Source organism: Pholcus phalangioides, unplaced genomic scaffold (genome assembly GCF_987345545.1).
Source record: "Pholcus phalangioides strain wild (caught in Gottingen) unplaced genomic scaffold, Ppha-v1.0 ptg000004l_1, whole genome shotgun sequence".
In the NCBI taxonomy this organism is placed as follows: domain Eukaryota; kingdom Metazoa; phylum Arthropoda; class Arachnida; order Araneae; family Pholcidae; genus Pholcus; species Pholcus phalangioides.
This window is the reverse complement of record NW_028301597.1, coordinates 34,143,260-34,155,670: the sequence shown is the minus strand read 5'-3', so window position 1 is coordinate 34,155,670 and position 12,411 is coordinate 34,143,260. Positions and strand designations below refer to the sequence as shown.

The 12,411-nt window shown below is 43.7% G+C and overlaps 29 non-coding genes across 29 annotated transcripts; all 29 read left to right on the top strand.

Annotated features, from left to right (window-relative positions):
* The first annotated feature begins 209 nt into the window (after positions 1-209).
* Positions 210-283, top strand: TRNAI-AAU (transfer RNA isoleucine (anticodon AAU)). The gene has a single exon. It is a non-coding gene; the product is annotated as a tRNA-Ile (tRNA).
* A 766-nt stretch (positions 284-1,049) lies between these two features.
* Positions 1,050-1,123, top strand: TRNAI-AAU (transfer RNA isoleucine (anticodon AAU)). Its single transcript has one exon. It is a non-coding gene; the product is annotated as a tRNA-Ile (tRNA).
* A 559-nt stretch (positions 1,124-1,682) lies between these two features.
* Positions 1,683-1,756, top strand: TRNAI-AAU (transfer RNA isoleucine (anticodon AAU)). The gene has a single exon. It is a non-coding gene; the product is annotated as a tRNA-Ile (tRNA).
* A 137-nt stretch (positions 1,757-1,893) lies between these two features.
* Positions 1,894-1,967, top strand: TRNAI-AAU (transfer RNA isoleucine (anticodon AAU)). Its single transcript has one exon. It is a non-coding gene; the product is annotated as a tRNA-Ile (tRNA).
* Positions 1,968-2,316: 349 nt separating this feature from the next.
* TRNAI-AAU (transfer RNA isoleucine (anticodon AAU)) lies at positions 2,317-2,390 on the top strand. The gene has a single exon. It is a non-coding gene; the product is annotated as a tRNA-Ile (tRNA).
* Positions 2,391-2,950: 560 nt separating this feature from the next.
* Positions 2,951-3,024, top strand: TRNAI-AAU (transfer RNA isoleucine (anticodon AAU)). Its single transcript has one exon. It is a non-coding gene; the product is annotated as a tRNA-Ile (tRNA).
* Positions 3,025-3,163: 139 nt separating this feature from the next.
* Positions 3,164-3,237, top strand: TRNAI-AAU (transfer RNA isoleucine (anticodon AAU)). Its single transcript has one exon. It is a non-coding gene; the product is annotated as a tRNA-Ile (tRNA).
* Positions 3,238-3,373: 136 nt separating this feature from the next.
* On the top strand, positions 3,374-3,447 carry TRNAI-AAU (transfer RNA isoleucine (anticodon AAU)). The gene has a single exon. It is a non-coding gene; the product is annotated as a tRNA-Ile (tRNA).
* Positions 3,448-3,583: 136 nt separating this feature from the next.
* On the top strand, positions 3,584-3,657 carry TRNAI-AAU (transfer RNA isoleucine (anticodon AAU)). The gene has a single exon. It is a non-coding gene; the product is annotated as a tRNA-Ile (tRNA).
* A 349-nt stretch (positions 3,658-4,006) lies between these two features.
* TRNAI-AAU (transfer RNA isoleucine (anticodon AAU)) lies at positions 4,007-4,080 on the top strand. Its single transcript has one exon. It is a non-coding gene; the product is annotated as a tRNA-Ile (tRNA).
* Positions 4,081-4,428: 348 nt separating this feature from the next.
* On the top strand, positions 4,429-4,502 carry TRNAI-AAU (transfer RNA isoleucine (anticodon AAU)). Its single transcript has one exon. It is a non-coding gene; the product is annotated as a tRNA-Ile (tRNA).
* A 139-nt stretch (positions 4,503-4,641) lies between these two features.
* Positions 4,642-4,715, top strand: TRNAI-AAU (transfer RNA isoleucine (anticodon AAU)). The gene has a single exon. It is a non-coding gene; the product is annotated as a tRNA-Ile (tRNA).
* Positions 4,716-5,481: 766 nt separating this feature from the next.
* Positions 5,482-5,555, top strand: TRNAI-AAU (transfer RNA isoleucine (anticodon AAU)). Its single transcript has one exon. It is a non-coding gene; the product is annotated as a tRNA-Ile (tRNA).
* A 557-nt stretch (positions 5,556-6,112) lies between these two features.
* On the top strand, positions 6,113-6,186 carry TRNAI-AAU (transfer RNA isoleucine (anticodon AAU)). The gene has a single exon. It is a non-coding gene; the product is annotated as a tRNA-Ile (tRNA).
* A 559-nt stretch (positions 6,187-6,745) lies between these two features.
* On the top strand, positions 6,746-6,819 carry TRNAI-AAU (transfer RNA isoleucine (anticodon AAU)). The gene has a single exon. It is a non-coding gene; the product is annotated as a tRNA-Ile (tRNA).
* A 137-nt stretch (positions 6,820-6,956) lies between these two features.
* TRNAI-AAU (transfer RNA isoleucine (anticodon AAU)) lies at positions 6,957-7,030 on the top strand. The gene has a single exon. It is a non-coding gene; the product is annotated as a tRNA-Ile (tRNA).
* A 349-nt stretch (positions 7,031-7,379) lies between these two features.
* On the top strand, positions 7,380-7,453 carry TRNAI-AAU (transfer RNA isoleucine (anticodon AAU)). The gene has a single exon. It is a non-coding gene; the product is annotated as a tRNA-Ile (tRNA).
* Positions 7,454-8,013: 560 nt separating this feature from the next.
* Positions 8,014-8,087, top strand: TRNAI-AAU (transfer RNA isoleucine (anticodon AAU)). The gene has a single exon. It is a non-coding gene; the product is annotated as a tRNA-Ile (tRNA).
* A 139-nt stretch (positions 8,088-8,226) lies between these two features.
* On the top strand, positions 8,227-8,300 carry TRNAI-AAU (transfer RNA isoleucine (anticodon AAU)). Its single transcript has one exon. It is a non-coding gene; the product is annotated as a tRNA-Ile (tRNA).
* A 136-nt stretch (positions 8,301-8,436) lies between these two features.
* On the top strand, positions 8,437-8,510 carry TRNAI-AAU (transfer RNA isoleucine (anticodon AAU)). Its single transcript has one exon. It is a non-coding gene; the product is annotated as a tRNA-Ile (tRNA).
* Positions 8,511-8,646: 136 nt separating this feature from the next.
* On the top strand, positions 8,647-8,720 carry TRNAI-AAU (transfer RNA isoleucine (anticodon AAU)). The gene has a single exon. It is a non-coding gene; the product is annotated as a tRNA-Ile (tRNA).
* A 349-nt stretch (positions 8,721-9,069) lies between these two features.
* TRNAI-AAU (transfer RNA isoleucine (anticodon AAU)) lies at positions 9,070-9,143 on the top strand. Its single transcript has one exon. It is a non-coding gene; the product is annotated as a tRNA-Ile (tRNA).
* A 559-nt stretch (positions 9,144-9,702) lies between these two features.
* On the top strand, positions 9,703-9,776 carry TRNAI-AAU (transfer RNA isoleucine (anticodon AAU)). The gene has a single exon. It is a non-coding gene; the product is annotated as a tRNA-Ile (tRNA).
* A 139-nt stretch (positions 9,777-9,915) lies between these two features.
* On the top strand, positions 9,916-9,989 carry TRNAI-AAU (transfer RNA isoleucine (anticodon AAU)). The gene has a single exon. It is a non-coding gene; the product is annotated as a tRNA-Ile (tRNA).
* Positions 9,990-10,547: 558 nt separating this feature from the next.
* On the top strand, positions 10,548-10,621 carry TRNAI-GAU (transfer RNA isoleucine (anticodon GAU)). The gene has a single exon. It is a non-coding gene; the product is annotated as a tRNA-Ile (tRNA).
* Positions 10,622-10,760: 139 nt separating this feature from the next.
* On the top strand, positions 10,761-10,834 carry TRNAI-AAU (transfer RNA isoleucine (anticodon AAU)). The gene has a single exon. It is a non-coding gene; the product is annotated as a tRNA-Ile (tRNA).
* A 346-nt stretch (positions 10,835-11,180) lies between these two features.
* Positions 11,181-11,254, top strand: TRNAI-AAU (transfer RNA isoleucine (anticodon AAU)). The gene has a single exon. It is a non-coding gene; the product is annotated as a tRNA-Ile (tRNA).
* A 349-nt stretch (positions 11,255-11,603) lies between these two features.
* Positions 11,604-11,677, top strand: TRNAI-AAU (transfer RNA isoleucine (anticodon AAU)). Its single transcript has one exon. It is a non-coding gene; the product is annotated as a tRNA-Ile (tRNA).
* A 559-nt stretch (positions 11,678-12,236) lies between these two features.
* On the top strand, positions 12,237-12,310 carry TRNAI-AAU (transfer RNA isoleucine (anticodon AAU)). Its single transcript has one exon. It is a non-coding gene; the product is annotated as a tRNA-Ile (tRNA).
* Positions 12,311-12,411: the final 101 nt, after the last annotated feature.

The window sequence follows — 12,411 nt, the reverse complement described above, 5'->3', positions numbered from 1 at the left end:
CGTTAGCGCAGTAGGTTAGAGCGTCGTGCTAATAACGCGAAGGTCGTGGGTTCGATACCCCCACGGGCCATGCTTTTTTTAATTACTCTGAAATTACTGCCTCCCTGATTACCCAATATCGTTTTTTTTTAATCGGCTGAGGAACCAGCAATGTAGGGGAACAACATACAACCATTCTTTTCTTCAAAATTATAGGCTACTTGAACCCCGGCCCGTTAGCTCAGTCGGTTAGAGCGTCGTGCTAATAACGCGAAGGTCGTGGGTTCGATACCCCCACGGGCCATGCATTTTATAATAACTCTGAAATTACTGCCTCCCTGATTACCCAATGTCGTTTTTGTTTTCATAGGCTAAGGAACCATCAATGTAGGGAAACATACAACCATTCTTTTCTTCAAAATTATAGGCAACTGGAACCGCGGCCCGTTAGCTCAGTCGGTTAGAACGTCGTGCTAATAACGCGAAGGTCGTGGGTTCGATACCCCCACGGGCCATGCCTTTTATAATTACTCTGAAATTACTGCCTCCCTGATTACCCAATATCGTTTTTTTTTTAATAGGCTAAGGAACCAGCTATGTAGGGAAACATGCAACCATTCTTTTCTTCAAAAATATAGGCTATTTGATCGCGGCCCGTTAGGTCTGTCGGTTAGAGGCGTCGTGCTAATAACGCGAAGGTCGTGGGTTCGATACCCCCACGGGCAATGCTTTTTATAATTACTCTGAAATTACTGCCTCCCTGATTACCCAATATCGTTTTTTTTTAATAGGTTAAGGAACCAGCAATGTAGGGAAACATGCAACCATTCTTTTCTTCAAAATTATAGGCCACTTGAACCACCCGTTAGCTCAGTAGGTTAGAGCGTCGTGCTAATAACGCGAAGGTCGTGGGTTCGATACCCCCACGGGCCATGCATTTTATAATAACTCTGAAATTACTGCCTCCCTGATTACCCAATATCGTTTTTGTTTTCATAGGCTAAGGAACCATCAATGTAGGGAAACATACAACCATTCTTTTCTTCAAAATTATAGGCAACTGGAACCGCGGCCCGTTAGCTCAGTAGGTTAGAGCGTCGTGCTAATAACGCGAAGGTCGTGGGTTCGATACCCCCACGGGCCATGCCTTTGATAATTACTCTGAAATTACTGCCTCCCTGATTACCCAATATCGTTTTTTTTTAATAGGTTAAGGAACCAGCAATGTAGGGAAACATGCAACCATTCTCTTCTTCAAAAATATAGGCAACTTGAACCACGGCCCGTTAGCTCAGTCGGTTAGAACGTCGTTCTAATAACGCTATGGTCGTGGGTTCGATACCCACACGGGCCATGCATTTCATAATTACTCTGAAATTACTGCCTCCCTGATTACCCAATATCGTTTTTTTTTAATAGGCTAAGGAACCAGCAATATAGGGAAACATACAACCATTATTTTCTTCAAAATTATAGGCAACTTGAACCACGGCCCGTTAGCGCAGTAGGTTAGAGCGTCGTGCTAATAACGCGAAGGTCGTGGGTTCGATACCCCCACGGGCCATGCTTTTTTTAATTACTCTGAAATTACTGCCTCCCTGATTACCCAATATCGTTTTTTTTTAATCGGCTGAGGAACCAGCAATGTAGGGGAACAACATACAACCATTCTTTTCTTCAAAATTATAGGCTGCTTGAACCACGGCCCGTTAGCTCAGTCGGTTAGAGCGTCGTGCTAATAACGCGAAGGTCGTGGGTTCGATACCCCCACGGGCCATGCATTTTATAATAACTCTGAAATTACTGCCTCCCTGATTACCCAATATCGTTTTTGTTTTCATAGGCTAAGGAACCATCAATGTAGGGAAACATACAACCATTCTTTTCTTCAAAATTATAGGCAACTGGAACCGCGGCCCGTTAGCTCAGTAGGTTAGAGCGTCGTGCTAATAACGCGAAGGTCGTGGGTTCGATACCCCCACGGGCCATGCCTTTTATAATTACTCTGAAATTACTGCCTCCCTGATTACCCAATATCGTTTTTTTTTAATAGGTTAAGGAACCAGCAATGTAGGGAAACATGCAACCATTATTTTCTTCAAAATTATAGGCAACTTGAACCACGGCCCGTTAGCGCAGTAGGTTAGAGCGTCGTGCTAATAACGCGAAGGTCGTGGGTTCGATACCCCCACGGGCCATGGTTTTTTTAATTACTCTGAAATTACTGCCTCCCTGATTACCCAATATCGTTTTTTTTTAATCGGCTGAGGAACCAGCAATGTAGGGGAACAACATACAACCATTCTTTTCTTCAAAATTATAGGCAACTTGAACCACGGCCCGTTAGCTCAGTAGGTTAGAGCGTCGTGCTAATAACGCGAAGGTCGTGGGTTCGATACCCCCACGGGCCATGCTTTTTATAATTACTCTGAAATTACTGCCTCCCTGATTACCCAATATCGTTTTTTTTTAATAGGCTAAGGAACCAGCAATATAGGGAAACATACAACCATTATTTTCTTCAAAATTATAGGCAACTTGAACCACGGCCCGTTAGCGCAGTAGGTTAGAGCGTCGTGCTAATAACGCGAAGGTCGTGGGTTCGATACCCCCACGGGCCATGCTTTTTTTAATTACTCTGAAATTACTGCCTCCCTGATCACCCAATATCGTTTTTTTTTAATCGGCTGAGGAACCAGCAATGTAGGGGAACAACATACAACCATTCTTTTCTTCAAAATTATAGGCCACTTGAACCACGGCTCGTTGGCTCAGTCGGTTAGAACGTCGTGCTAATAACGCGAAGGTCGTGGGTTCGATACCCCCACGGGCCATGCATTTTATAATAACTCTGAAATTACTGCCTCCCTGATTATCCAATATCGTTTTTGTTTTCATAGGCTGAGGAACCATCAATGTAGGGAAACATACAACCATTCTTTTCTTCAAAATTATAGGCGACTTGAACCGCGGCCCGTTAGCTCAGTAGGTTAGAGCGTCGTGCTAATAACGCGATGGTCGTGGGTTCGATACCCCCACGGGCCATGCTTTTTTTAATTACTCTGAAATTACTGCCTCCCTGATTACCCAATATCGTTTTTTTTTAATCGGCTGAGGAACCAGCAATGTTGGGGAACAACATACAACCATTCTTTTCTTCAAAATTATAGGCCACTTGAACCACGGCCCGTTAGCTCAGTCGGTTAGAGCGTCGTGCTAATAACGCGAAGGTCGTGGGTTCGATACCCCCACGGGCCATGCCTTTTATAATTACTCTGAAATTACTGCCTCCCTGATTACCCAATATCGTTTTTTTTTAATAGGTTAAGGAACCAGCAATGTAGGGAAACATGCAACCATTATTTTCTTCAAAATTATAGGCAACTTGAACCACGGCCCGTTAGCTCAGTCGGTTAGAGTGTCGTGCTAATAACGCGAAGGTCGTGGGTTCGATACCCCCACGGGCCATGCATTTTATAATAACTCTGAAATTACTGCCTCCCTGATTACCCAATATCGTTTTTTTTTAATAGGCTAAGGAACCAGTAATATAGGGAAACATACAACCATTATTTTCTTCAAAATTATAGGCAACTTGAACCACGGCCCGTTAGCTCAGTAGGTTAGAGCGTCGTGCTAATAACGCGAAGGTCGTGGGTTCGATACCCCCACGGGCCATGCTTTTTATAATTACTCTGAAATTACTGCCTCCCTGATTACCCAATATCGTTTTTTTTTAATAGGCTAAGGAACCAGCAATATAGGGAAACATACAACCATTATTTTCTTCAAAATTATAGGCAACTTGAACCACGGCCCGTTAGCGCAGTAGGTTAGAGCGTCGTGCTAATAACGCGAAGGTCGTGGGTTCGATACCCCCACGGGCCATGCTTTTTTTAATTACTCTGAAATTACTGCCTCCCTGATCACCCAATATCGTTTTTTTTTAATCGGCTGAGGAACCAGCAATGTAGGGGAACAACATACAACCATTCTTTTCTTCAAAATTATAGGCCACTTGAACCACGGCCCGTTAGCTCAGTCGGTTAGAGCGTCGTGCTAATAACGCGAAGGTCGTGGGTTCGATACCCCCACGGGCCATGCATTTTATAATAACTCTGAAATTACTGCCTCCCTGATTACCCAATATCGTTTTTGTTTTCATAGGCTAAGGACCCATCAATGTAGGGAAACATACAACCATTCATTTCTTCAAAATTATAGGCTACTTGAACCACGTCCCGTTAGCTCAGTCGGTTAGAACGTCGTGCTAATAACGCGATGGTCGTGGGTTCGATACCCACTCGGGCCATGCATTTTATAATAACTCTGAAATTACTGCCTCCCTGATTACCCAATATCGTTTTTGTTTTCATAGGCTGAGGAACCATCAATGTAGGGAAACATACAACCATTCTTTTCTTCAAAATTATAGGCAACTTGAACCGCGGCCCGTTAGCTCAGTAGGTTAGAGCGTCGTGCTAATAACGCGATGGTCGTGGGTTCGATACCCCCACGGGCCATGCTTTTTTTAATTACTCTGAAATTACTGCCTCCCTGATTACCCAATATCGTTTTTTTTTAATCGGCTGAGGAACCAGCAATGTTGGGGAACAACATACAACCATTCTTTTCTTCAAAATTATAGGCCACTTGAACCACGGCCCGTTAGCTCAGTCGGTTAGAGCGTCGTGCTAATAACGCGAAGGTCGTGGGTTCGATACCCCCACGGGCCATGCATTTTATAATAACTCTGAAATTACTGCCTCCCTGATTACCCAATGTCGTTTTTGTTTTCATAGGCTAAGGAACCATCAATGTAGGGAAACATACAACCATTCTTTTCTTCAAAATTATAGGCAACTGGAACCGCGGCCCGTTAGCTCAGTCGGTTAGAACGTCGTGCTAATAACGCGAAGGTCGTGGGTTCGATACCCCCACGGGCCATGCCTTTTATAATTACTCTGAAATTACTGCCTCCCTGATTACCCAATATCGTTTTTTTTTTAATAGGCTAAGGAACCAGCTATGTAGGGAAACATGCAACCATTCTTTTCTTCAAAAATATAGGCTATTTGATCGCGGCCCGTTAGGTCTGTCGGTTAGAGGCGTCGTGCTAATAACGCGAAGGTCGTGGGTTCGATACCCCCACGGGCAATGCTTTTTATAATTACTCTGAAATTACTGCCTCCCTGATTACCCAATATCGTTTTTTTTTAATAGGTTAAGGAACCAGCAATGTAGGGAAACATGCAACCATTCTTTTCTTCAAAATTATAGGCCACTTGAACCACCCGTTAGCTCAGTAGGTTAGAGCGTCGTGCTAATAACGCGAAGGTCGTGGGTTCGATACCCCCACGGGCCATGCATTTTATAATAACTCTGAAATTACTGCCTCCCTGATTACCCAATATCGTTTTTGTTTTCATAGGCTAAGGAACCATCAATGTAGGGAAACATACAACCATTCTTTTCTTCAAAATTATAGGCAACTGGAACCGCGGCCCGTTAGCTCAGTAGGTTAGAGCGTCGTGCTAATAACGCGAAGGTCGTGGGTTCGATACCCCCACGGGCCATGCCTTTGATAATTACTCTGAAATTACTGCCTCCCTGATTACCCAATATCGTTTTTTTTTAATAGGTTAAGGAACCAGCAATGTTGGGGAACAACATACAACCATTCTTTTCTTCAAAAATATAGGCTATTTGATCGCGGCCCGTTAGGTCTGTCGGTTAGAGGCGTCGTGCTAATAACGCGAAGGTCGTGGGTTCGATACCCCCACGGGCAATGCTTTTTATAATTACTCTGAAATTACTGCCTCCCTGATTACCCAATATCGTTTTTTTTTAATAGGTTAAGGAACCAGCAATGTAGGGAAACATGCAACCATTCTTTTCTTCAAAATTATAGGCCACTTGAACCACCCGTTAGCTCAGTAGGTTAGAGCGTCGTGCTAATAACGCGAAGGTCGTGGGTTCGATACCCCCACGGGCCATGCATTTTATAATAACTCTGAAATTACTGCCTCCCTGATTACCCAATATCGTTTTTGTTTTCATAGGCTAAGGAACCATCAATGTAGGGAAACATACAACCATTCTTTTCTTCAAAATTATAGGCAACTGGAACCGCGGCCCGTTAGCTCAGTAGGTTAGAGCGTCGTGCTAATAACGCGAAGGTCGTGGGTTCGATACCCCCACGGGCCATGCCTTTGATAATTACTCTGAAATTACTGCCTCCCTGATTACCCAATATCGTTTTTTTTTAATAGGTTAAGGAACCAGCAATGTAGGGAAACATGCAACCATTCTCTTCTTCAAAAATATAGGCAACTTGAACCACGGCCCGTTAGCTCAGTCGGTTAGAACGTCGTTCTAATAACGCTATGGTCGTGGGTTCGATACCCACACGGGCCATGCATTTCATAATTACTCTGAAATTACTGCCTCCCTGATTACCCAATATCGTTTTTTTTTAATAGGCTAAGGAACCAGCAATATAGGGAAACATACAACCATTATTTTCTTCAAAATTATAGGCAACTTGAACCACGGCCCGTTAGCGCAGTAGGTTAGAGCGTCGTGCTAATAACGCGAAGGTCGTGGGTTCGATACCCCCACGGGCCATGCTTTTTTTAATTACTCTGAAATTACTGCCTCCCTGATTACCCAATATCGTTTTTTTTTAATCGGCTGAGGAACCAGCAATGTAGGGGAACAACATACAACCATTCTTTTCTTCAAAATTATAGGCTGCTTGAACCACGGCCCGTTAGCTCAGTCGGTTAGAGCGTCGTGCTAATAACGCGAAGGTCGTGGGTTCGATACCCCCACGGGCCATGCATTTTATAATAACTCTGAAATTACTGCCTCCCTGATTACCCAATATCGTTTTTGTTTTCATAGGCTAAGGAACCATCAATGTAGGGAAACATACAACCATTCTTTTCTTCAAAATTATAGGCAACTGGAACCGCGGCCCGTTAGCTCAGTAGGTTAGAGCGTCGTGCTAATAACGCGAAGGTCGTGGGTTCGATACCCCCACGGGCCATGCCTTTTATAATTACTCTGAAATTACTGCCTCCCTGATTACCCAATATCGTTTTTTTTTAATAGGTTAAGGAACCAGCAATGTAGGGAAACATGCAACCATTATTTTCTTCAAAATTATAGGCAACTTGAACCACGGCCCGTTAGCGCAGTAGGTTAGAGCGTCGTGCTAATAACGCGAAGGTCGTGGGTTCGATACCCCCACGGGCCATGGTTTTTTTAATTACTCTGAAATTACTGCCTCCCTGATTACCCAATATCGTTTTTTTTTAATCGGCTGAGGAACCAGCAATGTAGGGGAACAACATACAACCATTCTTTTCTTCAAAATTATAGGCAACTTGAACCACGGCCCGTTAGCTCAGTAGGTTAGAGCGTCGTGCTAATAACGCGAAGGTCGTGGGTTCGATACCCCCACGGGCCATGCTTTTTATAATTACTCTGAAATTACTGCCTCCCTGATTACCCAATATCGTTTTTTTTTAATAGGCTAAGGAACCAGCAATATAGGGAAACATACAACCATTATTTTCTTCAAAATTATAGGCAACTTGAACCACGGCCCGTTAGCGCAGTAGGTTAGAGCGTCGTGCTAATAACGCGAAGGTCGTGGGTTCGATACCCCCACGGGCCATGCTTTTTTTAATTACTCTGAAATTACTGCCTCCCTGATCACCCAATATCGTTTTTTTTTAATCGGCTGAGGAACCAGCAATGTAGGGGAACAACATACAACCATTCTTTTCTTCAAAATTATAGGCCACTTGAACCACGGCTCGTTGGCTCAGTCGGTTAGAACGTCGTGCTAATAACGCGAAGGTCGTGGGTTCGATACCCCCACGGGCCATGCATTTTATAATAACTCTGAAATTACTGCCTCCCTGATTATCCAATATCGTTTTTGTTTTCATAGGCTGAGGAACCATCAATGTAGGGAAACATACAACCATTCTTTTCTTCAAAATTATAGGCGACTTGAACCGCGGCCCGTTAGCTCAGTAGGTTAGAGCGTCGTGCTAATAACGCGATGGTCGTGGGTTCGATACCCCCACGGGCCATGCTTTTTTTAATTACTCTGAAATTACTGCCTCCCTGATTACCCAATATCGTTTTTTTTTAATCGGCTGAGGAACCAGCAATGTTGGGGAACAACATACAACCATTCTTTTCTTCAAAATTATAGGCCACTTGAACCACGGCCCGTTAGCTCAGTCGGTTAGAGCGTCGTGCTAATAACGCGAAGGTCGTGGGTTCGATACCCCCACGGGCCATGCCTTTTATAATTACTCTGAAATTACTGCCTCCCTGATTACCCAATATCGTTTTTTTTTAATAGGTTAAGGAACCAGCAATGTAGGGAAACATGCAACCATTATTTTCTTCAAAATTATAGGCAACTTGAACCACGGCCCGTTAGCTCAGTCGGTTAGAGTGTCGTGCTAATAACGCGAAGGTCGTGGGTTCGATACCCCCACGGGCCATGCATTTTATAATAACTCTGAAATTACTGCCTCCCTGATTACCCAATATCGTTTTTTTTTAATAGGCTAAGGAACCAGTAATATAGGGAAACATACAACCATTATTTTCTTCAAAATTATAGGCAACTTGAACCACGGCCCGTTAGCTCAGTAGGTTAGAGCGTCGTGCTAATAACGCGAAGGTCGTGGGTTCGATACCCCCACGGGCCATGCTTTTTATAATTACTCTGAAATTACTGCCTCCCTGATTACCCAATATCGTTTTTTTTTAATAGGCTAAGGAACCAGCAATATAGGGAAACATACAACCATTATTTTCTTCAAAATTATAGGCAACTTGAACCACGGCCCGTTAGCGCAGTAGGTTAGAGCGTCGTGCTAATAACGCGAAGGTCGTGGGTTCGATACCCCCACGGGCCATGCTTTTTTTAATTACTCTGAAATTACTGCCTCCCTGATCACCCAATATCGTTTTTTTTTAATCGGCTGAGGAACCACCAATGTAGGGGAACAACATACAACCATTCTTTTCTTCAAAATTATAGGCCACTTGAACCACGGCCCGTTAGCTCAGTCGGTTAGAGCGTCGTGCTAATAACGCGAAGGTCGTGGGTTCGATACCCCCACGGGCCATGCATTTTATAATAACTCTGAAATTACTGCCTCCCTGATTACCCAATATCGTTTTTGTTTTCATAGGCTAAGGACCCATCAATGTAGGGAAACATACAACCATTCATTTCTTCAAAATTATAGGCAACTTGAACCGCGGCTCGTTGGATCAGTCGGTTAGAACGTCGTGCTAATAACGCGAAGGTCGTGGGTTCGATACCCCCACGGGCCATGAATTTTATAATAACTCTGAAATTACTGCCTCCCTGATTACCCAATATCGTTTTAGTTTTCATAGGTTAAGGAACCAGCAATGTAGGGAAACATGCAACCATTCTCTTCTTCAAAAATATAGGCTACTTGAACCACGGCCCGTTAGCTCAGTCGGTTAGAACGTCGTGCTAATAACGCGATGGTCGTGGGTTCGATACCCACTCGGGCCATGCATTTTATAATAACTCTGAAATTACTGCCTCCCTGATTACCCAATATCGTTTTTGTTTTCATAGGCTGAGGAACCATCAATGTAGGGAAACATACAACCATTCTTTTCTTCAAAATTATAGGCAACTTGAACCGCGGCCCGTTAGCTCAGTAGGTTAGAGCGTCGTGCTAATAACGCGATGGTCGTGGGTTCGATACCCCCACGGGCCATGCTTTTTTTAATTACTCTGAAATTACTGCCTCCCTGATTACCCAATATCGTTTTTTTTTAATCGGCTGAGGAACCAGCAATGTTGGGGAACAACATACAACCATTCTTTTCTTCAAAATTATAGGCCACTTGAACCACGGCCCGTTAGCTCAGTCGGTTAGAGCGTCGTGCTAATAACGCGAAGGTCGTGGGTTCGATACCCCCACGGGCCATGCATTTTATAATAACTCTGAAATTACTGCCTCCCTGATTACCCAATATCGTTTTTCTTTTCATAGGCTAAGGAACCATCAATGTAGGGAAACATACAACCATTCTTTTCTTCAAAATTATAGGCAACTTGAACCGCGGCTCGTTGGATCAGTCGGTTAGAACGTCGTGCTAATAACGCGAAGGTCGTGGGTACGATACCCCCACGGGCCATGCCTTTTATAATTACTCTGAAATTACTGCCTCCCTGATTACCCAATATCGTTTTTTTTTTAATAGGCTAAGGATCCAGCTATGTAGGGAAACATGCAACCATTCTTTTCTTCAAAAATATAGGCTATTTGATCACGGCCCGTTAGGTCTGTCGGTTAGAGGCGTCGTGCTAATAACGCGAAGGTCGTGGGTTCGATACCCCCACGGGCCATGCCTTTTATAATTACTCTGAAATTACTGCCTCCCTGATTACCCAATATCGTTTTTTTTTAATAGGCTAAGGAACCAGCAATATAGGGAGACATACAACCATTCTTTTCTTCAAAAATATAGGCTACTTGAACCACGGCCCGTTAGCTCAGTCGGTTAGAGCGTCGTGCTGATAACGCGAAGGTCGTGGGTTCGATACCCCCACGGGCCATGCATTTTATAATAACTCTGTAATTACTGCCTCCCTGATTACCCAATATCGTTTTTTTTTAATCGGCTGAGGAACCAGCAATGTAGGGGAACAACATACAACCATTCTTTTCTTCAAAATTATAGGCCACTTGAACCACGGCCCGTTAGCTCAGTCGGTTAGAGCGTCGTGCTAATAACGCGAAGGTCGTGGGTTCGATACCCCCACGGGCCATGCCTTTTATAATTACTCTGAAATTACTGCCTCCCTGATTACCCAATATCGTTTTTTTTTAATAGGTTAAGGAACCAGCAATGTAGGGAAACATGCAACCATTATTTTCTTCAAAATTATAGGCAACTTGAACCACGGCCCGTTAGCGCAGTCGGTTAGAGTGTCGTGCTAATAACGCGAAGGTCGTGGGTTCGATACCCCCACGGGCCATGCATTTTATAATAACTCTGAAATTACTGCCTCCCTGATTACCCAATATCGTTTTTTTTTAATAGGCTAAGGAACCAGTAATATAGGGAAACATACAACCATTATTTTCTTCAAAATTATAGGCAACTTGAACCACGGCCCGTTAGCTCAGTAGGTTAGAGCGTCGTGCTAATAACGCGAAGGTCGTGGGTTCGATACCCCCACGGGCCATGCTTTTTATAATTACTCTGAAATTACTGCCTCCCTGATTACCCAATATCGTTTTTTTTTAATAGGCTAAGGAACCAGCAATATAGGGAAACATACAACCATTATTTTCTTCAAAATTATAGGCAACTTGAACCACGGCCCGTTAGCGCAGTAGGTTAGAGCGTCGTGCTAATAACGCGAAGGTCGTGGGTTCGATACCCCCACGGGCCATGCTTTTTTTAATTACTCTGAAATTACTGCCTCCCTGATCACCCAATATCGTTTTTTTTTAATCGGCTGAGGAACCAGCAATGTAGGGGAACAACATACAACCATTCTTTTCTTCAAAATTATAGGCCACTTGAACCACGGCCCGTTAGCTCAGTCGGTTAGAGCGTCGTGCTAATAACGCGAAGGTCGTGGGTTCGATACCCCCACGGGCCATGCATTTTATAATAACTCTGAAATTACTGCCTCCCTGATTACCCAATATCGTTTTTGTTTTCATAGGCTAAGGACCCATCAATGTAGGGAAACATACAACCATTCATTTCTTCAAAATTATAGGCAACTTGAACCGCGGCTCGTTGGATCAGTCGGTTAGAACGTCGTGCTAATAACGCGAAGGTCGTGGGTTCGATACCCCCACGGGCCATGAATTTTATAATAACTCTGAAATTACTGCCTCCCTGATTACCCAATATCGTTTTAGTTTTCATAGGTTAAGGAACCAGCAATGTAGGGAAACATGCAACCATTCTCTTCTTCAAAAATATAGGCTACTTGAACCACGGCCCGTTAGCTCAGTCGGTTAGAACGTCGTGCTAATAACGCGATGGTCGTGGGTTCGATACCCACTCGGGCCATGCATTTTATAATAACTCTGAAATTACTGCCTCCCTGATTACCCAATATCGTTTTTGTTTTCATAGGCTGAGGAACCATCAATGTAGGGAAACATACAACCATTCTTTTCTTCAAAATTATAGGCAACTTGAACCGCGGCCCGTTAGCTCAGTAGGTTAGAGCGTCGTGCTAATAACGCGATGGTCGTGGGTTCGATACCCCCACGGGCCATGCTTTTTTTAATTACTCTGAAATTACTGCCTCCCTGATTACCCAATATCGTTTTTTTTTAATCGGCTGAGGAACCAGCAATGTTGGGGAACAACATACAA